This window comes from Ursus arctos, unplaced genomic scaffold (genome assembly GCF_023065955.2).
Source record: "Ursus arctos isolate Adak ecotype North America unplaced genomic scaffold, UrsArc2.0 scaffold_22, whole genome shotgun sequence".
NCBI lineage: Eukaryota > Metazoa > Chordata > Mammalia > Carnivora > Ursidae > Ursus > Ursus arctos.
The window spans coordinates 6274812-6297340 of record NW_026622897.1 but is presented as its reverse complement, the minus strand read 5'-3'; the positions used below and the strand labels follow the sequence as shown (position 1 = coordinate 6297340).

General features: G+C 41.7%; 1 pseudogene; it reads right to left on the bottom strand.

Moving 5' to 3' along the window:
- Positions 1 to 347: 347 nt before the first annotated feature.
- On the bottom strand, positions 348 to 1643 carry LOC113259793 (52 kDa repressor of the inhibitor of the protein kinase-like; annotated as a pseudogene).
- Positions 1644 to 22529: the final 20886 nt, after the last annotated feature.

Genomic DNA, 22529 nt, shown 5'->3' with positions numbered 1-22529 from the left:
TTGTGTCACTATACTATATAAACATAAAATGAGTGCTTGTAGGAGGCCCACTAAAATTTCAAAAGCATCTTTCCTGCCTGACCACTGAGGCTGGCCAATTTCCTTCTGTTTTTTGCCCCTCTCTTCACTGTTCTGAAAGAGGACAGAAATTACATTGCCATGCTCTAGAGGCACGTGTGATGATTGACTGGAAAAAAAAAAAACAACAACAACAACAACGAATTTTGTCAATTGTTTCTAAGGCAACGCAACAGATATTCCCCTAACAGACATTGCTTTTGCCAACCATATATGTAAGGCACAGGAAGAGCAGAGTGTGTAGATAGCTTGGGAGTATTTCTCTAAAAGTCTACAGGCAACAACAACTTCAATTTCGGTAGAAAATCCACTGGACACAATGTAAGCCTGGCTATGACTACATCCATGTTTATGGATGTAACTGAGAAGTTACCATAGTGTGAAATGGCAAAGTTGAAACTTCTGCATCAGCTTCATAAGGTAGGAAGCCCACAGATCCCTTCCTCAGGTGATGGATTTGTCAGCAAACCTCACCAACACAGGCAGGTGCTCTTCCTTTGCGATATCAACTCCATGGTCAGTGATCATAGGTAGGGTCTCTCACGTCCCTGAGGTTTCTTCCTGAACGCAGCTCTCGCAGATGTCTAGCACCTGTGTCTGCTCTTCCCTGCTGGGGTCTCAAAGAGCTTCCTCAGCACCTCTTCATCTGAATCCATCCGGTACCTCAGCAGGGCTTGAAAGTTATCAGGAGTAGAAAACTTCTGGAATTTCATCAGCCTCGTGTCCACCCAGAGGTAAGTAAGTTTTGGTTTCTCATAAGAATCAAATTTCAAAAAAAGATTTTGACTATTCTTTGTTCTCCTTCTCTTCAAGGGTTAAAGGTAATGTCTTCATCCTATTCTTGGCCCCTTTCTTCTGCACTGGGGTTCTAAGCATTGCTGTTATTTCTTTGTTTCTGTTTCTATTTAGAAGTTTCATAATTTTTGTTTGTTTCAGTGTCCTGATTTCATCTTCAACCAATTCTTTTGTTTTCTGTATCTACTCTGTGGGTTGTTCAGATGTCTGGTAAGATCCAGTACCTCTAGTATTGCTTTATCTTAAAGAACTGTCCTAGAGGGGCCTGGGTAGCTCAGTCAGCTAAGTGACCTGACTCCTGATTTCAGCTCAGGTCATGTGAATCTCAGGGTTGTGAAACTGAGCCTCATGTCTAGCTCTCTCCTCAGCAGGGAGTCTGCTTGAGATTCTCCCTCTCTCTCCCTCTCTCCCTCTGCCCCTCTTCCGTCTTCTCTCTAAAACTAATAAATAAATCTTGAAGAACTGTCCTATAAGGACTAGGTCTACAGATCATAGTGGTCTCAAAGTGTTTGGTCCATCATCTATAATGTTTATTTACTTAATCAGTCATTTTATCTTCTAAGTTTGTTCTCGTTACAATTATCCACCTACTTCTGGCATCTGGCAAGGTTCTGCGGAAACCTGAGGAGGGCAGGTCTGAATGCTCTTCCACACACAGTTGGGGGTGGCACAGAAGTTGAGCATCTTCACTGCCCTTGACAGGCCCAGCCCTCTCCTCCCCATGTCCTCCAAGCAGCCCACCCGCCTGTCCTCAGCTTGGCAGGTGCCTCAAATGTAATGGTTTTATTTTTAGGAATTTGATTAGACAATCCAAAGAAACTGACTTTTTTCCTTCTTTAATGAGAGGAAAAAAGCAAACTCTTGGGATTATCATAGTATCAGATCTCACAACCACCTCTTGCTCTTGGATTGAGGTTTCCAGCAAGGACACTGAAACGTAATACATTGTAATCCATTATTTAAATCAAGTATTCTGTCAACGGAGCTCATTTGTTTCTCAGAACATTAACACAATTCAAAATTATCTCCACATCCGTCATTCTTTGCTAACAATAGCCAGTTGCCTCTTAGTTCTCCACCACCATCTAGGAATTAATTCACTAGAAGCAGAACCCAAGGAGAACTTAAGAAGGCTAATGTCCTCCCCAGACCCATAATCAGTTGCTAGTTCAACAGTAACAAGGCAGGAACCCTCTTTAGCTGCACTGTACATGTGAGATAGAGAGAAGTGGTCTGTGGAGTTTACTGAACCAAAGAACTGGGCATACCTCTCTTATAACATTTATCACAGTCCTGAAGTTATTTACCTACAAATACAGCTCTGTCATTGGACAGCAAGGCCCTAGAAGGCAGGAATCATGTCTGATTTCTCTCTCTAGTTTCTAGAATAGATGCATCATAAAGAAAAGCCTCATACATACTCACTCCCATTAACAGCTATTAGCCTCCTTCCAAAAGTTGTGCCCTTTTCAGAAAGAACTGAGCAGATGGATTTGAGTTTTGCTTTTACCATGTCCTCTGGTTCATCTTTCTGTGGAGGTGATGATGAGGATCGAAATGGTCAAAGGAGGAAGCAGTAGCAGTAGTCAGAGGCAGAGCTCCCAAAGGCAAGGTGTGTGCGGGGTTATATCTGAAAGTGCTTCCTAACACATCCTTACCCCAAACTGCTGACTAGAGGAAGAGTGGCAGGCAAGGAAGCTAGCAGCAGAAAAGGGATACGGAACAAATATTCCGTGAACAACTACTATAATACACAGCATTTGCAAACATTATCCTACTTAATCCTTGGCACACCGCTATGGGATACAGAATTATCTCCATTTTATAGAGGAAGAAAATGAGAGGCTAAATAATTTGTCCAAGGGCACACAACGACTAAGTGCTGAAACCAGAATTCTAACCCAAGTCTGCCTGTCTACAAAGCCTGCTCATTCCATTAATCCAAGGTGCCTCTCTGGAAGATACTAAGTAGAAAGCCACTGGACTCGTGGCTACATCCTGCATGGGCCGGACACCGTGGCCCCCGCAGCGGCTACCTTCTCTGGGGTCCCTTGAGCCCTAAAGCCAGAAGGTTCAGGTCATAGAAAGGGCAGAGCTGGTATGGCCTGGGCATTTTCTAGGACCCACACAGTTAACTTGCTCTTTGCTGAGTTTATGGCTGCTTTGTTTTCAATGAGCAGTGAGTGGGTGAGCTATAGTCAGCTTCATACAATGCACCAAGTTCCTATTGTTTGTTTCTATACCGATAAAATGTGTTAGATGCTCTACCAGGCCTTACACAATTGACATGTGTCTATTTGCAAGCCAACTGTCAAAAACTCACAAAGAATTTACTTCCACCTCTTTCTTCCAGCCAGCACTTCAACTCTAACTGGGATGTCAAGTGGGACCACACTGGAGCCTGAGATTTTTTTCTTACACAGCACTGCCTCTCTAAAGATTTGACAAAAGCAGCTGTCCTCAGAAGATTTACAGCCTGGAACCTGAGGCCTGCCTACTCCTGGCTGGTTTCACATGAAGAAAAACCCCAAACACTACCTAACAGAGGGAATCGGATCCATGAGCATTTGGAAGTAATTCCTGGAAGTGGCCTGCCTAGAGCTTACTTTCCTACACACATCCCCTTACAAGAAGCCTCTCTCAGCAATCTCATTAAGGTACTCAGTTCTTTTAGGCATTTTTAACACTGCTGCTCTAGGGACTCCACTGTAATCGTGGAGAGCAGAATTGGCACCAGTGAGCTGTAGCTACAAGAACAATTCCCATTGAACATAAGACCAAACTTTCAAATAACTATTGGTGAATGGGGAAGTAGTCGAACTGGAAGACATCTGAGATTAAACTCTAGTAACTTCTAAAGTCAAAGTTACAATTCCACAATTTTAGATTTTCAAATGTAACCGGTAACCTTGCAGGGCCTAAGGAGAGGGGATATGGGAGAGCTAAGGTTTACTGAAATCTTCCAGCCTGGAAGACCGTGACCTAGTGGTTCTCTTGGTGCAGAATCCTGTTAGTTACATCCAGCATGGTTCTGAGTGCCTGGAAAAAGGTCTGCAGGGGGTCAGAATCCAAATAGGCTTCAAGGGGAACAGCTTTTGAGAGAAGGAGGTCAGTGAAGAATGGGTTACCTTGAGCTCAGTCCTAATTCTCTACATCAGAAAGACAAGCCCATCCCACTACCACTCCCCACAAATGAAACAAATCTCTAATGGTAGAATCGCCACTTATAAGCCCTTAAAGCCAGAGCTGAGGCTGACTTCAAATCAGAAGCTTGTAGAACTAAGGCAGGTGTTGGGGGGAGGTTAGGAATGGGCAGGCAGCACGGTGAGAGTATGGAGCATGCCTGGTCTAGGCCGAATCTCCTGGGCACTGGACTCCCACTGCAGGCCTGCACGCTGTGTCCACCTTGAAACTGCAGGCCCACTCAACACCAGAGCTAATGACCACCTCCACCATGACTTTGCTGGAGGTCAGTCCTACTGAGTGTCTGTCTGCAAAGGTGCAAATACCTGATCAGATTCTCTTCCTCCCTTCCTCCCCACCTCCCAGTCTCCACTGATATCAGTGTGGGAAAGTATGTCACACTTCGTAGAAGGCTTTCAATGTCTAAATGCCAAGTCTACTTTCCCTTGTCACTTGATTTCTCTGCCTCCTTTTTGATTTACCATGACACGACGGCATTCATTCTGTTTGACCTGCAGAAACAGCAGGATGCTTTATAAAAGGCACTGACTTTGGGATCTGGTAAATCTGAGTCTGAAATCTGTCCCTGCCACTTAACTAACTGTGCAACCATGGATTTATTTCTTAAACTCTCTGAAACTCAACCTCAATTTGTTCATCTGTGAAATGCAAATTATAATAACACCCTGAAAGGACTTAGAATTAGGATCAGTGAGGATTCCAGGGTGAGAGTTATAGGAGATAACCAGAGATGTTCAATAAATGTTCACTCTCTGCCTCTTTCTTCCTTCTGTGCCCCCTCTAGACTACACTGTGTCCTTTAAGAAGCCAGATTCTCTCTCTGACAGGGTGTGACACTTTAAAAATAGAATACATTTTCAATGATGGTTATGTGATCTATATAAAATAAAGCACCTCCTGCCAACGAAATAAATAGAGGAGAGCATGTACTCATTCCTGTTCTAATTTAATCTGTCTGAGTGCCTGGAGGTCTTTGCGAGGTAAATATTATTTTCGCTCTGACCTTGGTGCAGCATTCCCATTGAATTTGTCTCAGTTTGTCCTTTTTATGTCAGGCTGATGCCTTTCTAATAGATTGAACGCACTTTGTTGAGAACCGAGATTAGTGAGATCTAATCAGTAAATACCTGTCTACCCTGGACGATCAGAAAGTGGGATGTTCTGGCTAACTTGCTGTTCTGCCTAATAAAGAGAGAGCACATTTGCCTGAATTACCAGTTTTCGAAGAATAGAACCCATCGAGACACGAGACCAGTTCGGAACTTGAAGAGATAATGTGGTGACTTGGGAGCCCCCTTGGAGGCTGGCAAGAACACAGAGCTCACAGAGAGGTGGCAACAACTCTGCTGGCAGAAGACAGTGAGCAGAGCTGTGCTCTCATGTGCTCTGGATATTTTTTTAAAGCATCTTCGATTCTGATGTATTTACTTGTTGCTTGTTTCTTCTTCACAAAGATTCAGAGAAAACATTTGTTTTAGGGTTTCCTCATGAAATTAAAAAAAAAAAAAGGATTTGCAGTTAATGCTTAATTGGACAATTCAGTGAAAAACAACTGCTCACGTCCAGTGGGCCACTGATGAGTGGGTCAGTACAGGTCAGACCTTTCCACACTCTGGCTCCATATGGATGGATCCAGATATTCAGGAAAGAAAGTGCTGCCTTGATTTCCAGATAACTTATTTTCCTTAGAAGTCTTTTTTTTTCTTTTTTCTTTTAAAGCAAATGTGTATTCATTGTAAAACTTTAAAAAAAATACAGCCAAGAGAAACAAGAAAAAGAACAGTATCTGTCGTTTACCATTTGGAGATGACTATTAATACTCTGAGAGTTTTTTTCTAGGCATAAATAAAGATATACATTTAAAAAAAGGTTCATGAAATATAAACTGCAATGGTATCTACTTTTTGCCTCTCAAAAAATAAATACGTCACAATCATCTTTCTATGTTAATATTCTTCCTCGGCATACATTTTATTTTTTTAAATATTTTATTTACTTATTTGGGAGAGCATGAGCAGGGGAAGTGGGAGAGAAAACAGAGGGAGGGGGGAAGCAGGCTCCCCGCTGAGCAGGGAGCAGGACAAGAGGCTCGATCCCAGGACCCTGAAATCATGACTTGAGCTAAAGGCAGATACTTAACCAACTGTCACCCAGGTGTCCCTCTGCATACATTTTAATAAATGCAAAGAATTCCACGTATCATAAACCATAGTTTACTCTGAAATCTAGCAACACCCTCATAAGCAACACTATTGTTTAAAAAGGTAGAAAACCACTCTATAAATCTTTGCTTATATCCAACTTTATTCCCACTAAATCATTTCTTTGGAGTGGAATTGAAGGACCAAAGTCATTTAATAAAAAACAACTTATATTTCATCACACTGTTTTTCAAAGACTTAAATCAAAGGATACACTCCACTGGCAGTGTACTGCTGTTTATATGTCTGTTCCCAAGAAAACTGTGACATTCTTGATGTCAGGGATTGTGTCATTCATCTTCGTATCCAACATCTTTATGTTTTTGGACATTAAGTCACTGAAGTATTTGTTGAATGAATGATGTGATGATTCATTGTTTAAACGTATAGCATGTGTTTGTATAACATCTCTGGGGCTCAGCTTTCTCTTTTGCAAAATGAGAATTTTAGGTTATATGCTAACATTCTGTGATTTCACATCTCTTGTATGAAAAGCAATGACCTAGATACCTTAGGGGAGATCAGCCATATACATAATCCATAACCATAGTTATGGGACCTATAAGCATGTGTGTGTGTGTGTGTGTGTGTGTGTATGAGATATATATATATATATATATATATATATATATATAATATCTCATATGTAAGCCAATTCTAATTGTATAGAACATACAAAGATGTGCTAAATATTCAGGGAGAATAAGGCTAGATGACATGACAGGATATTCTAGCTAGCTAAGCACAGATCACCAGCTTTCTATCCGGAAAAAAAAAGTCTTTTCCCATTCTGGCTTTTGTGTTTTATTGGTATCTAAAATACAGGAGGTAGAATTATCTTGAGATTCAGTTTCCTTAGGTACTTTCACCCAGGACAAGCAAGCTTATCCCACTAGATTTTGGAAGCATTTCAATCACTTTAAATTACCCAAGATAAGATTCTATCTGTTGACTTTACGCTTCTAGACCTCCTGGTTCATTGGCAGTAAATGTCTGTAGACCTCTCCCAACTACCCATGTAGCAATCATGCCTACCTTCTATAACACTCCCTTCTCCAGGCCTCCCTACCTCACAGAAATATTTGGCTCCCACCATCACTCATTTTATTACTTACATAATTTGTGGTTATTTATTGAAAATCTATAACGTGCCTTTTAACCTACTACAGGGAAATGAGGCAATATGGTGGTATATACTACAAGGACAAGGCTAACCATGATCCACCAGACACAAGGAGGAAGAAAGCATCTCCCTCTGGGAGCCAGGGGAAATCTCACAGAAGAGGATTCTTAAAGATGATACTCAAGATGATTCTGGAAGAATGAGCTCAAGCTTGCCCGGTGGATGGAACTGTGAGGGTGACAGTGGAGAACAAGATTCAAGCAGAGATAAAGCATAAAAAGTCACAGAAAGGGGACAGAGAATGGCTGTCTATCAATCTCCCCCAACTCATGGCTCTTTCCACACCACCCCCACAGTTCACCTCATGTAGGGTCATCGGGGGGTCATCCAGTCACCCCGATTCAGTCACCTCTTACCACCTGCTTCATCCCAAATGCCTCCACTCTCCTTCTCTGGGCGGACCCTACCAGATCCAGCCTTTGTAATACCAGATAATTTAGTCTCAAAGGGGTAGCCACCTTACTCTTTCAGTTTAAGAACGTCTCTCTTCCTAGAAGAGAGACACTTCCACAGCAGTGTGAATCACCTTTACCCTCAGAGAATTCCTTCCAGGATCCGAAGCCATGTTTCTAAATAAGTGTCTTTGTCTGGTTGTGGTAATCAGGACAATGCTGGCCTCACAAAATGAGTTTGGAAGTGCTTGCTCTTCTTCAATTTTTGGAAAAGTTTGAGAAGGATTGGAATTACTTCTTTTTTAAATGTTTGGTAGAATTCATCAGTGAAGCTGTCTGGCCCTGGGCTTTTCTTTGTTGTGTGGTTTTTGATTATTGATTTCAACTCCTTATTTATTATTGATCTGCTCAACTTTTCTAGTTTCTTCATTATTCTTTGTAGGTTGTGTGTTTCCAGGAAGTTATCCATTTCTTGGAGGCTATTCAGTGTGTTGATACATAGTTGTTCATAAGTAGTCTCATCATTTTTATTTCTGCGACATCAGTTGTAATGTCACTTTTCATTCCTGAATTTCCATCTTCCTTTTTCTTTGTTATTCTAGACAAACATTTGTCAATTTTATCTTTTCAAAACCAACTCTTAGTTTCGTTGATTTTTCCACTGTTATTTTATATTATTTATGCTCTAATCTTTAATTTTCCTTCCTTCTGCCATACTTGGGGTTAGTTTGCTCTTTTTCTCTTTGAGCTATAAAGTTCGTTATGTACTTGAGATCTTTCTTCCTTTTTTTTAATGTAGCCATTTGTCACTCTAAATGTCCCACTTAGTTCTAACTTAGCTCTATCCTATAAATTTTGGTATGTTGTGTTTCCATTTTCATTTGTCTCAAGATCTTTTCTGTTTTCCTTTTTGATTTCTTCTTTGACCTAATGGTTGTTTCAAGAGTATGTTGCTTAATTTCCACCTCTTTGTGGATTTTCTAATTTTTCTTCTCTTATTGATATTTAGTGTCATTCTATTTTGTTCAGAAAAGATACCTGGTCTGATTTCAACCATGCTAAATTTGTTAAGACTTTTTGTAGCCCAACATGACCTATTCTAGAGACCATTCCATGTGCATCTTTCCAGCTGCTGTTAGGTGGAATATTCTGTATGTGCCTACTAGGCCCATTTGATCTACTATTTCCTTATAGATAGTCGACCTGATATTCTAGCCATTGTTGCAAGTGGGACATTGAATTCTACCGTTACAATATTGATGTCTATTTCTCTCTTCAGTTCTGTCAATGTTTGCTTTATATATTTAAGTGCCCTGATGTTGGGTACACCATCACTCCTCCATGTTAAGGTCCCAAAGAATGAGTAATATTGCACTTTTCTTTTTGTGGTTTGTTTAAAATATGTTTAAATGTATCACTGTCCTTTATTTACCAGCAAGTTGGAGAAAATGAGCATGGAATAAAAGTCCAGGGTAAGGGAGGAAGTTGAAAGGAAGAACAAAGGAATTATCTACACCAATAAAACATGTAGAGAAAGCTGAGAAGCACGGTTTATGCCCTTGGGGATGTAAAGAGGGCAGGGGTGGGGATCAAGGTGGCAGACAGCCTCGCTAAACCTGCAGGAGTTTGGAAGTGACAGGAAGACATAAAACTCTAAATCTAAAAAAAAAAAAAACAAAACAAAACAAAAAAACTCTAAATCTCTGCATTAAAAGGAATCTTAATTATCACAAAATACAACAGTTCCTGTTGCAAGAGAAACACTATCTGGCCATTTGTGTAAGTGTTCCCTGCCTAGAATACTATCTCTCCCAGAATACTAGGGAAAAAAAAAGAGTGAAACCAAACTGAAGAAGTTTTTGTTCTTCCTTGAAGATTTATCGAAAGGCTCCTACCTGAGAGGGAAGATGAGAGGAGGAGGAACTTAAGATAAAAACTCATGCTCTGAAGCAGTGACATTTAGCAAAGTGATTAGGCAGTGACATTAAACAAGCTCCCAGGCCATTTCCAAATGATTTCTATGAGCACCTGTGCTGTTCAGGAAGATTTGAGGTGGAGGAAAAAAAGAGACTCTTAATTAAAACCTGAGGGTACTTGCAATAGAAAGTTCAGGAAAGAATTGCTTGTTTTTTCATCAGCATGTCTTTTTCTTAGTTAAAAAGATTCCTTTTTACCCTACGGAGCATAATGAAGGAAAAATATTTGGCCAGAGTAAGTGGAAGGCGTGGATAGGAGGACATTAATGGTGTTTCCTAGAGTGAAATCATCTTCCTTTGACTCTTGCCTCCCCCCAGGTAGACAGGTCAGAGTGAGGGCTGTGCTTTTTATCACAGTAAGGTAATTAATTATTCTTTAGTCTCATGAGTTTATCAAATCCCTCTCTGACTGTCCAAAATTATTGTTCAGAAGACGAATGGTATCTGCAAGATGCAGCCAGAGAGAAGGCTCCCTAGCAAGTCATACGTACTTAGTAAAAATCCCATATACCCCTTCTTTATCACCACTGTCTTCTTGCATCTGCTTCTTGCTGCTGGTTGCTAGCTGACTTCTCTTGTCCCCAGTTGACTTCTATCTAGGACTCTGGATATGTTCTTGCTTCTCATCCCCTGGTTATTATATTACTTTGGGAGGAAGAGTCTCTGCCATCTTCAACATATGGCTTTCTAAACATCCAAATCCAGTTGGCAAATATGTGGCAAGTTTTTATGGGTCTAGTATGAAGTGACAAACAACATTTACTCCTGCGTTCCACCAGCCAGTTACGTGGCCAAAGTTTACTACTGCAAAAGAGTACTGCCAAGTTTACTACTGCAAAGTTTACTTCTGAGAAAAGTCTAGCTGTGAGCTTGGGAGAAAAAAGGAAATAGATTTGGTGAACAGCTACCCAGACTCTACCACATTACTTTCTCCAGTTTTCAGCCTAGCTCCCTCCTTGATTTTAACTTTTTGACCCCTTCATGGAATAATTCAGCAAAGGTCTGTTATCTGAAACAACTTCTGACAGATTGAGCCTGATTCTGGATGATAAACTTCAATTCCTGGACTCATCTGTGTCAAGTGCCACATGCAACATAAGAGGTAGAATTTCCTAGACCCCACACAGAACAAGTGGTGAAGGGAAAGGAGGAATCAGGGTGGGTTATGGGCAGAATAGGCCTGGGACCCTCACAAGACAAGCTGCCCAAGAGGGCTGTGCAAACACCTCAGCCCTTCAGAGCTCCAGAGGAATGGATGGGTCATTCTCTGAGCATCCAAGCTTTAAACATAAGGAAAGCTTAAGTGAGTGAGACGCAGGACAGCCCAGGGCCTGGGTTTTGGTTGTCAACCCAAGTCTGCACTTATCAATCCCAGGTTCTAGAGCAGTTGAAAACAAGACTGTCACCAGTCATTTCTGCCAAGAATTCTGAATCATTTACCTTAATCTGTCAGCAATGAGATGAGAGAAACATTGCTCCTTACATTTAATTTACGTTATTTAATCAACCAGAGCCACATGGATTTTTACAGAGATAGTCTTAATGTGAATTACCCAAATTGTTCAGCACCATTAGACACCTCCCTGCCTAAGTCCATATCCAGCATGATTCTTAAAGACTGGGATTTTGCAAAATATTCTCTTCACTTAAAGAATCCCCTTCTCTCCAACTGGACTACTGACATTTTGGGGCAGACACTGTTTTACTGTGGAGAGGGAGCTGTCCTCTGTTGTATGGGATATGTAGCAGCATTCTAAACGTCTACCCATTAGATGCTCGTAGTACCCTCTCCCCCTCCAAGTTACGGCAATAAAAAAAATCTCCAGACATCCCCGAGTGTCTAGTGGGGGGAGCAAAATTGTCTCCAGCTGAAAACCACTGAGCTGGAGAGAGGTACAGCTTGCGACTTTCTAGAATAAGAAATTCCAAAAACATGTATTTTCCTGGCCTATCACAAAAGTACTTATTTACAGGCCCCAGGAAAACATCCACTCATTAACATATTTATTTATGATTTTTTGATTGGTTGATTAATCATCTGGTTAAAGTTCAATAAAATTAAGGAACGTAAATGTGTGGATAGACTGGTTGTGAGAGGAATGGCAGCATAGTGTCAAAAACAGAAGCTTCTAAAGAGTCAAGAATAAGAGAACTGATGCGGCGCCTGGGTGGCATAGCAGTTAAGCGTCTGCCTTTGGCTCAGGGCGTGATCCCCGCGTTATGGGATCGAGCCCCACATCAGGCTCCTCTGCTATGAGCCTGCTTCTTCCTCTCCCACTCCCCCTGCTTGTGTTCCCTCTCTCGCTGGCTGTCTCTATCCCTGTCGAATAAATAAATAAAATCTTAAAAAAAAAAAAAAAGAATAAGAGAACTGATGTGTGATATAAATACCTCATACTCACCAAACATGATGTTTTACATAAAATATGCATTGTTTCACTTAATCCTTGTAGCTACCCTTCCAAGTACATTATAAGTAATCAATAAATATCATAAATTACAGTAATATCAGTTATGGAAGGTAATAGCCCGATTTTCAAACAAGGGAAATGAAGCTCTTAATGGGTACCTAACTTGGGAAGATGGCAGAGCTATGATTCAAACTCAGGGCAGCCTTACCTGCAAACCCACACACTTTCTACAAGAGATCTCACCCATGAAGTCCTCTGTAGCTTCTTCATGTTCTCACTGCAAACAGTGATCTGGGGAAAGATTTTACATGTGCATCAGCAAGGCAGCTGCAAGAGAAAGAGCTGAGTGTGTCAGGGCCCAGCAGAGACACTGTAAGTCTGCATTAAGCCAATCAAGAATTCTCTTCAAGGAGAGACCAGGAGTCCATACCACAGAGGTGACAGAAAGAAGAAAGGAAAAGAAAAAGAGAGCTATTGTTGCCAAGAGCAAATGAAGGCTTCAACCAAATATATTGCAATTATTTCTACAAAGATGGAAATAAAGAACCAATGTTTTACCCTTGAATAGATTTAAATGACTCTCAGGGAAATTTTTGATCAGGGTCCAGTCTTTCTTCTGCTTTCCATGCAAACCCAGTAAATATACCATCCAAATAAATAAACCAGTACTGCCCATCTCAATTAATCACAGTGCCACTACACAGTCCTTACTTCAAATGCCTGAGAATTTGGAAATACTCACTGACTGCCTACTCCAAAAAAAAAACAGCACCCCTGGGGACTACTCTCACAGCTCTCAGACCCATTTCTGGACTATTTCTGCATATACAATAGAGTTGAATATATGCAGCTGGTGACAAGAATATCAAAAGATGCTCTACATCATATGTCATCAGAGAAATGCAAATTAAAATAACAATCAGTTACCATTATACACCTATTAGAATGACCAAAATCTAGAACATTGACACACCAAAGGCTGGCAAGGATGTGGAGCAATAGGAACTCTCATCCATCGCTGGTGGGAATGCAAAATGGTACAGCCACACTGGCAGACAGTGTGGAAGTTTCTTATAAAATTAAACATACTCTTACCATATGATCTAATAATCACACTCGTTGGTATTTACCCAAAGGAGCTGAAAACTTACGTCCACACAAAAACCAGCAAATGCATGTTTTTAGCAGCTTTATTCGTAATTGTCAAAATTGGAAACAACCAAGATGTGCTTTAGTAGGTAAATGAATAAAACTGTGTTACATCCAGACAATGGAATAGTATTCAGTACTTTAAAAAAAAAAAAAGGAAGAGTTACCAAGCTATGGAAAGCCATGGAGGAAACTTAAATGCATATTACTAAGTGAAGGAAACCAAGCTGAAAAGACTGCATACTGTACGATCCCAACTACACGATATTCCGCAAAGGCAAAACCACGGAAAGAAAAAGATGATCAGTGGTGACAGGGATTGTGGGAGAGGGAGGGACGAACAGGCAGAACACGGATTTTTAGTGCAGTGAAAATTGAAATTGCAGACACTTGGGCATAAGAGTAAATGCTTCCTGTTTTAAGTTGCTAGGTTTTGCAGTGGTTTCTCACCCAACAATTACATAGATAGAAGGACCAAACAAGCAGCACCTAATAACAACTACACACACACACACACACACACACACACACACACTCATATGATAAAAACTGTCCTCAAAAGGAGACAAAAAAAAATTGAAGTGGAGAGCAGAGAGAAAGATAGATTGACTGATTGATTTTTTTTTGACAGAGAGACAGCCAGCGAGAGAGGGAACACAGCAGGGGAGTGGGAGAGGAAGAAGCAGGCTCCCAGAGGAGGAGCCCGATGTGGGACTCGATCCCGGAACGCTGGGATCACGCCCTGAGCCGAAGGCAGACGCTTAACGACTGTGCTACCCAGGCACCCCAGAGAGAAAGATTTTTAATAGCACAGAGGTAGACAGAGGCCATTGCAGGTGAAAGGCATGGCAAGAGCAAAGATATGTAGCTGGTATTGGTGAGGTGCTTTGGGAGTCTGGTAAGGAACCATTCTGGCTCAAGCAAAAGATTTTTGCAGTTTTCTTGTTTTGGTATAAACTGCAAAGGTGGGTTGGGATGAGCGTGTGAGACTCTGCATGTCAACCTGAGAAAATCTGACCTGTATCCCAGGAGGAAGAGTTAAGAAAGACTGAAGCTGCTTTTGTGATATGGGACTGAACAGGCAACTTCAAGCGAAAGCTCTTTGCACAAGTCTTAGAAACAGGAGTTGGAGGCAATTCTCGGGCAGAGTGATTTCAAAAAGGAGAGGAAATAAATTCTTTTATACATAGTGAGGTGGCTCTGATAGGTCATGTGTTTATGTGAAGAGACCCAGTGTGGCTCTAATGAAGACATTTTCAAGGTTCAGAAGATGGACATTGGGGCGCCTGGGTAGCGCAGTCGTTAAAGCGTCTGCCTTCGGCTCAGGGCGTGATCCCGGCGTTCTGGGATCGAGTCCCACATCGGGCTCCTCCGCTGGGAGCCTGCTTCTTCCTCTCCCACTCCCCCTGCTTGTGTTCCCTCTCTCGCTGGCTGTCTCTATCTCTGTCAAATAAATAAAATCTTTAAAAAAAAAAAAAAAAAAGATGGACAACTGAGTTAAGATGTAGATCAACAGAGGAGGCTGAATTAAACATCCGTCCATAAATTGCCAAAACGTGAAACATTCTGAATCACCTCCTCGTTACTGATGAAAAGGGGGGCAGGGAGCAGGAGAAGGAGATACCCTTCAAGCTAGATTTTTCTTTGAGGTGTTCAGAGCCACAGGAGCTGCTACGTGCAAAATGATGTGCTCCCTTGAGAGAAACCATCCAGAACAGGTCCTGAAGCTAAAATCTTAATCCTTTTTTGCAATAAACTCCCTAATCCTATAGCTAAGAAAACCAGTAAAGTTCAAGGGAGAAGGACAGGGCCAATTTGAGGCAGGATTTCATTAGACACACAAAGGACTGAAGTTGGAAATTGCAAATCACAATCTCAATCTGTCAGTCAAAGGCAGATAAGAAAGGGCATTTTATGGAGAGTCCTTTCTTGGGGAAAACTGCTAAAAAAAAAAAAAAAAAGAAGAAGAACATGCCCAGATGGCCAGTGCCTAAGGGAATATGAGATGGGCCTACAGGAAGTCAGGCAAAAGAAGATAAAATAAATTTCACATGCACTGTTTCTTATTGCCATTTCTTCTTCGTATAGTTGCTATGGGAACTGTGTTTTGGAAGCTCTCTAAGGCTGTGTCTCTCCAGTGCAAAGCAATCAAGCATTTGGGCCGAAATGACCAGTCAATTTAATCCAACTGGTTTAATTGATTTATTTCCAACACACGCTCTCCCTCACCGGTGGCCAAGTTGAGTAGTTGCTGAACTGAATTTGGTGGCATCTTGCAGAAATAAAATTGGTTCACCTGTTGTATGTATTTGTGTTCCATCCTAGCGATAAGACTTCACCATCGGAACGTGCCTTCTTCCACTGGGGCCCTGTGCATTTGGAGATTGCAAGCAGCTCTAGAAGGGTTAGAAGGGCGACTATGAAGGCAGGAAAGGCTCAGGGGAAAAATTCATACACTGGTGTGAAGGATCTAGGCTCTCTCACAAACACAGTACTGGAGAAAAGCGGGGCCTGAGAGGCCAGGTAACCAAGCAGAAAAGATTCAAGACCAGATACCTGCCTAAGGCAAGGCAGAGCTGAGAGAGAGATGGCGACGCCAGCACCCAGAGGAGAGCTGACCACTGAGGCCATCCTATCCAAGTTAGAGGCTGCCTATCAAGCCACTGCCCAGACTGTTACAAACTGCAGATGTGGGCTGACACCCTCTGCTGCCACCTTCCTTCTGGAATCCAGTCACTCTCTCTGAGTCTGGCAGCACATCACTGACCTGCATCCTTCATGCAGCCCTGATAGGACATCAGGTTATGGTTCTGAACAGGGGATGCGGGTCGTTAATTTCTACCAGATTCCCCCAAGCTCATGCTCTGGGCACCTTTGCTGACTCAGCATCAAAGAATGAACCCTCTTGGGGCCCCACCCCACGTCATCAACCTGAAGTTCCTCGTCCGTAGGCCACACCTGCTCTCTGCCCAGGTCTTCAGCCTGCCTCCTCCAGGATCAGAAGCCCAAACTCACCAGGAATCAGATCACCAGCTCTGGGCTGGTCAGTGTTGCTGTTTTAAAACTTCTTTCTTTCACCAAAGAAGAAAAGAGCAAAAAGGAATAACCACACAGAAGGCACTAGAGAAAGCCAGATTTATAAAACCCATATTTATGTAGGGTTTTCTTTGTGGGAAATACTGAAGATGTGTCAGTATACATCTTTCATGAGCAGAACTGGCCTGTGACATCATGAGGCGGGCTTAGAGCGCTTTCCTGCTTATATATAGTCCCGCATCTTAGTTGCCAGGACCCTCTGGTCTCCCTAACTCTCTGCCATTCCAATACCCCCAACCACACATCCTGTGACCCAGGTGGCTCCATGCTGCCATGGCCTCATTTTTCTTATTAAATGGACCACTCCTGTGTCTCACTCCCTGAGAAACAGGGCTCTTCCTCAGTGAAATGTGTGATGATTAGAAAAGTATTGAAATGCTCTGCCCTAGACAAATTATTCCATGAGAGTCCCTTTTATCTCAATGGTAAAAAAACAACAACAACAACAACAACAACAAACCACACACGCACAAAAACAAACAAAACAAAACAAAACAAAACCAAAAAAAAAAAAAAACACCTTGGGAAAGGACTTCAGAGGTTGTCTGTTGAAAGAGATGTTCCTAATAAGTCAGATGGATTAGGGAATTATTCCCATCTTTCAAAAAAATATGCTTGCTGTTTTCTAGAGACCAAAACTCAGTGTCCTGCTCAATAAAAATCAGTCTAATTCTAAACTCTGAAAAATGTAGAGATGATGATGATAAGTAATAACTGATATGCCGCTGGGGTTCATAAAACGCCTGCACACACACCGCCCTGATTTCCATCTTAACCTGGAAGGCATACGTGATGCTACTGCTGAGCCTCAAAACCAGTAAATTGCTAACCTGGCCTTTCTGATTCCAAACTTCTTCTGCAACATTTTCATGCAATCTCTGGTTTCCTAACTCTGTGTTTTCCCGCCGTTCCAGCTGGTGGTTTTGCAGCCAGCATTTTTCTTCTTTCATTTTGTATATAACTGCCTGATACACTATGAACTCAGAGTGGGCTTCTGCCTCTAAATAATAACTTTACTATTTATATATTAACAAATTTCTTATTTAAAACCTTTCTCAGACAGAGAGAGACAAATACTGTACGATCTCACTCACTCATGAGCAGATCGGTTGTTGTCAGGGATGGGGGGCAGGGCAGTGACGGAAGGTGGCCAAATGCTGCAAACTTCTAGTTTCACGATAAATAAGTTCTGGGGACGTAATATACAGTATGGTGACTATAGACAGCAATGCCATATTGTATATGAGAAAACTGCTAAGAGGAGATCTTAAAAGTTCTAAATATCTAAAAAGTTCAAATGCACACAAAAAAACTGTCACTATGTGAGGTGAGGGATGTGTTAAACAATCATATCGTGGTGCTTATTTCACGAAATAGACATGCACCATCATTACGTTGTACACCTGAAACTTACACAATGTTATGTCAATTATATCACAATAAATCTGGAAAAAATAAAGTTTTCAGGAGGTTGTACCCATGAAATTTGCTTAAATTTTATATTAAACAGGGGCGCCTGGGTGGCTCAGCTGGTTAGGTGTCTGACTCTTGATTTCAGCTCAGGTCATGATCGTGGGATCTTGAGATTAAGCCCTATGTTGGGCTCCACACTGGGCATGGAGTCTGCTTAAGAGTCTCTCTCTTCCTCTCCCTCTGCCCCTCCCCCTCCCTGCACTCACTCGTGCATGCTCTCTCTCTCTCACACACACACACAAAATTTATATTAAACAGGCTTATTTTTCTGAGCAATAAATAAATAAATTGCACTGTCTATTGAAGTTTCTCTTGTTAATAAAACACTCCCCTACCCATCTTGCCTTAAATTACTTTGTAGTTCTGTGTATCTCCCCAAGTACAAGACCGGATAGATTTGGGATCAGACTTCCAGAGTGATATGAAATAGTTGGAATCACTGATAACTAATGATGAGGCTCGCAAGTCATTATTCCAAATGTGACTAGATTTATGGATTTAGGGCTCTAATTACTTTGATCTATTGCTAGATTTTTGTTAGGGCTGTGCTTATGTGAGTATGTGCGTGCCTGCACATTCATTAGAGGGATGGTAAGGAGGTAGGTGGCTTGGGAGATGAAGCATGTGGGAAAACATCAGCCAGTCTCTCTACTTGTTAGATATGTAAGAATATTATAATGTTTCCTGAGTTTCACATTAGCATAACCCAGTAATGATGGTGATTTTAAGAATTTAATTTGGCAGATGACTGATTTATAATTTGATCCAATCACTTATGGTATTTTCATATAAAAATAATTAATAACAGAGGGAGATGTTCTAATTTAAAAACTAATGTCTGCCCAAGAAAAATGCACTTCTCCCAGGAATTTCATAATGATTGTATTATGACTAGACTAGGACACATCCTAAACACCTAACTGAATGATAGATCGTAAGTGCCAACTAGGCTGAATGTGTTATGTAAATGACATACTCTTTCACAGCACAAGGAGATATGTGCTTTACTGGCATGGGCAAAACATTGCCCCAGTGTCTCCTTCAGGGCTGAAGGCCAAAAAGCAGGTCTTCAAGGACTGGAGAGGGGAGAGCGTTATAGTCCCACTTAGGAGAGATCCCATGAGACTGAAGAGCTAGGATTCTAGGCCAAATTGCTCCACCACTGATAGGAAATACCTACAGATTTCTGCTAGAAAAGAAATCGTTTCATGAACAATAATACATACCCTATACTGAAGAAGTTTTAATCTTGGGGAATTTAAATATGCTGAACCGATTGTACTGGGTGGTCTAATAAGCTTGCAGATTAAAATGACAAGCTGTTGGGGGCATTGATACAGTCTGTTGACTCAGGGTTATTATCAATGGGGACAAGGATCCAGCCTCTCTCTAAGGCAAGCTTTGAAAAATTGATTAGTAATTCTGCTTTTCCATATTTGCAAATGACACATCCAATAAAGGGTTAGTATCCAATATATATATAAGGAACTTATAAAACTCAAAACCCCAAAGCCAAATAATCCAATTAAAAGTGGGCTGAAGAAATGAACAGACCTTTCTCCAAAAAAGACATCCAGATGGCAAACAGACACATGAAAAGATGTTCATCATCACTTACCATCAGGGAAATGAAAATCAAACTACAGTGAGATATCACCTCACACCTGCCAGAATGGCTAAAATAAAAAACACAAGAAGCAACAAGTGTTGGCAAGGATGTGAAGAAAAAGGAACCCACATGAAGTGTTGGTGGGAATGCAAACTTGTACAGCTACAGTGGAAAACAGTATGGAGTTTCCTCAAAACATTAAAAATAGAACTACCCTACGATCCAGTAATGATACTACTGGGTATTTGCCCAAAGAATACAAAAACACTAATTCAAAGGGATATATGCACCCCTATGTTTTTTGCAGTATTATTTACATTATCCAAATTATGGAAGAGCCCAAGTGTCCATAGACAGATGAATGCATAAAGAAGATGTGGTATGTGGAATATTATTCAGCCAGAAAAAAAGAATGAAATTTTGCCATTTGCAACAACATGGATGGAGCTAGAGAGTGTTATGCTAAACAAAATAAATCAGAGAAAGACAAATATGATATGATTTCACTCATATGTGGAATTTAAGAAACAAACAAAAATGAACAAAGAAAAAAAAGAGTGAAAGAAACAGACTCTTAACTATAGAGAACAAACTGATGGTCCCCAGAGGGGAGGGGATGGGGGATGGGTGAAATAGGTGATGGGGAATAAGAGTACACTTATTTTGATGAGCACTTAATAACATATAGAATTGTTGAATTATGATATTGTACACCTGTAACAACTGTAACACTGTATGCTAACTATACAAGAATTTTAAACAAAATAAAAGTTTAAAAAATGTTTAAAAAGAAGTAATTCTGCTTTTCCTCCCAGGCAGAGAAAAGAAGAAAAAGCTTTTATACCCTTTTTCCCCGGTAGAGGACTGCAGCCCCGCACATGGCCCCTTACATAAACTTCCAGGCTGTCCTGATTCCAAGAGACACAAAGAAATAAGGAAAAGGACCATCTGTCCCCTGGATTCTGTGCAGAGGGGAACAGGCTCAGATCAGGGGGGGAAAGAAAGGGGAAAAGGACCAATACAAGACAGTCCTCTTTTCCTAGGATCTGTTTCCTAGGATGCTTCCTCCTATCTTCAGCTTCGAGGTCTTGTTAGTCAGCATCCATTTGAGACCCCGAGGAAATAAGGAACCACCAGACACCTTCAGGCCAGGATTCTGGTGTCCCAGATTACCCTGATATATAAATAGGAACCGAAGTTGAACCAAAGTCCATGGTTAGCTACCGTCTACAGCGCACACTGCAAATGCTCCACTATCCTCCATCCAGCTCAACAAACAACTCACCTAGGACCCACCTCTTGACATCTCCTGGCAAATACTTGATACCCTGAGAGGAACACCAATGTTGTCTGTCACAGAGGGATCAGCCCCCCGAAATCAATCCTCTCCCAAAGTATTTCACTACAATTCAACTAGCTCCTACCATGTGGTAGGTGTGTGTGAGACAGAGTCAATAAGAACTATTCTGGCTTTCCAGGCACTCACGATCTACTAAGGGAATGAGACAAGGACTCAGCAACATTGAATCCATAGAGACGTTACGTGTTTAACACAGGAAGCCACAAAATACATGTGGTAAGGCGGACAGGGGTGCATCTTGAGGGGAGAGAGAGTATATGAGACACTCCCATTGTTACTCTCTTGGCTAAGAGAGCCTTTCTCAAGCTTGGCACTACTGACATTTTGGCTGAGTGGTTCTTTGTTATGAGTGCTGTCCTGTGTACTGTAGGACATGTAGCAGCACCCTTGACCTCTACCCACGAGATACCAGTAGCAACACCCTCCTCTGTCATGATAATCAAAAATGTCTCCAGACATGTCAAATGTCCTTTAGTGGGCTGAACTGCTGCCAAGTGAGAACCACCTGACTATCACTTTGGAAGAATGTAATGGAGTCTATGTATTCAGAGATAGTTCTGCTCACTTCAATGACATCCAGGCAGTGGTTTTCTATAAATCCTGATTAATCCACCCCACCCTGCCAAGGATTACAGAGGGATGTCACAGGGTACCGTGGAGATAGAGTCCAGGGAAGGGTGATTTTTTTTCTTATTTCTTAAGAAACCAGTTCAACATCTGGTCAGAATACATGTGTTAGCATTGAATGTACACCTTGTATTGTGTTAGGCTGTCAGATTTCACGGATTTATTTCCCAGCTGCTGGGAGCTTTCCGGGAAGACAGTGTTAAGCTGTTGTCCCTTTTCCATGGTTGCCTTGGCTAGAGAAACCTGTTTTACCCTAGGCCCTACCTCTTTACAGGGCAGCCTGAATCCAGTCATTGTGGGGATATAAAGGCCCATTCATTCCCTCCTACTATGTTAACTGAATGGCCATGCCAGCCCCGGAGTTCATGGGCCCATGGGCCCATTCAACGTCTCCCTCTGTCCAATCCTGCTCCCTCCCCTTCCCCTTCCTCTTCCTCTTCCTTCCCTGGATGTCAGGATCTCAAAAGCACTCCCTAAGAAAATACCCTGCATGCTGATAACGATCTCACAGTTTGCTTTCCAGGGCACCCAACCTACAATAACTTTGAAGCTCCTGTTCCCACGTGCTCATACTCACAGGTGTGGCGGTGGTATTTTTATCCCCACGGGCTGTATACTTCTGGGGCTCCACTTCCATCCTCAGCCCTGTCCCTCATCATCACCCTCAACCCAATGTTTCAAAATGTTGGCTTAGCAGATCAGTCCCTAAACAGTAGTCGGCACACAATGATCCCTCCAAGCAAAGGATTAAATCCCAGTGAATTTCCCAATGGAAAAACAATTAGATCGCAATTCTGTGGACCCACCCCTACACATCATTTGGCTTATCCAAGGGCACAGGGCTTTATCCTGTGACGGAAACAATATCACACACTATAGCATGCATACCTGCTCCTAGCCATCCCTGGGAGAAACTCACTGTTCTCCTTTTTGCTGAAAAGGGATGAGAGGGGTGACACTCCACAGAGGCAAAGC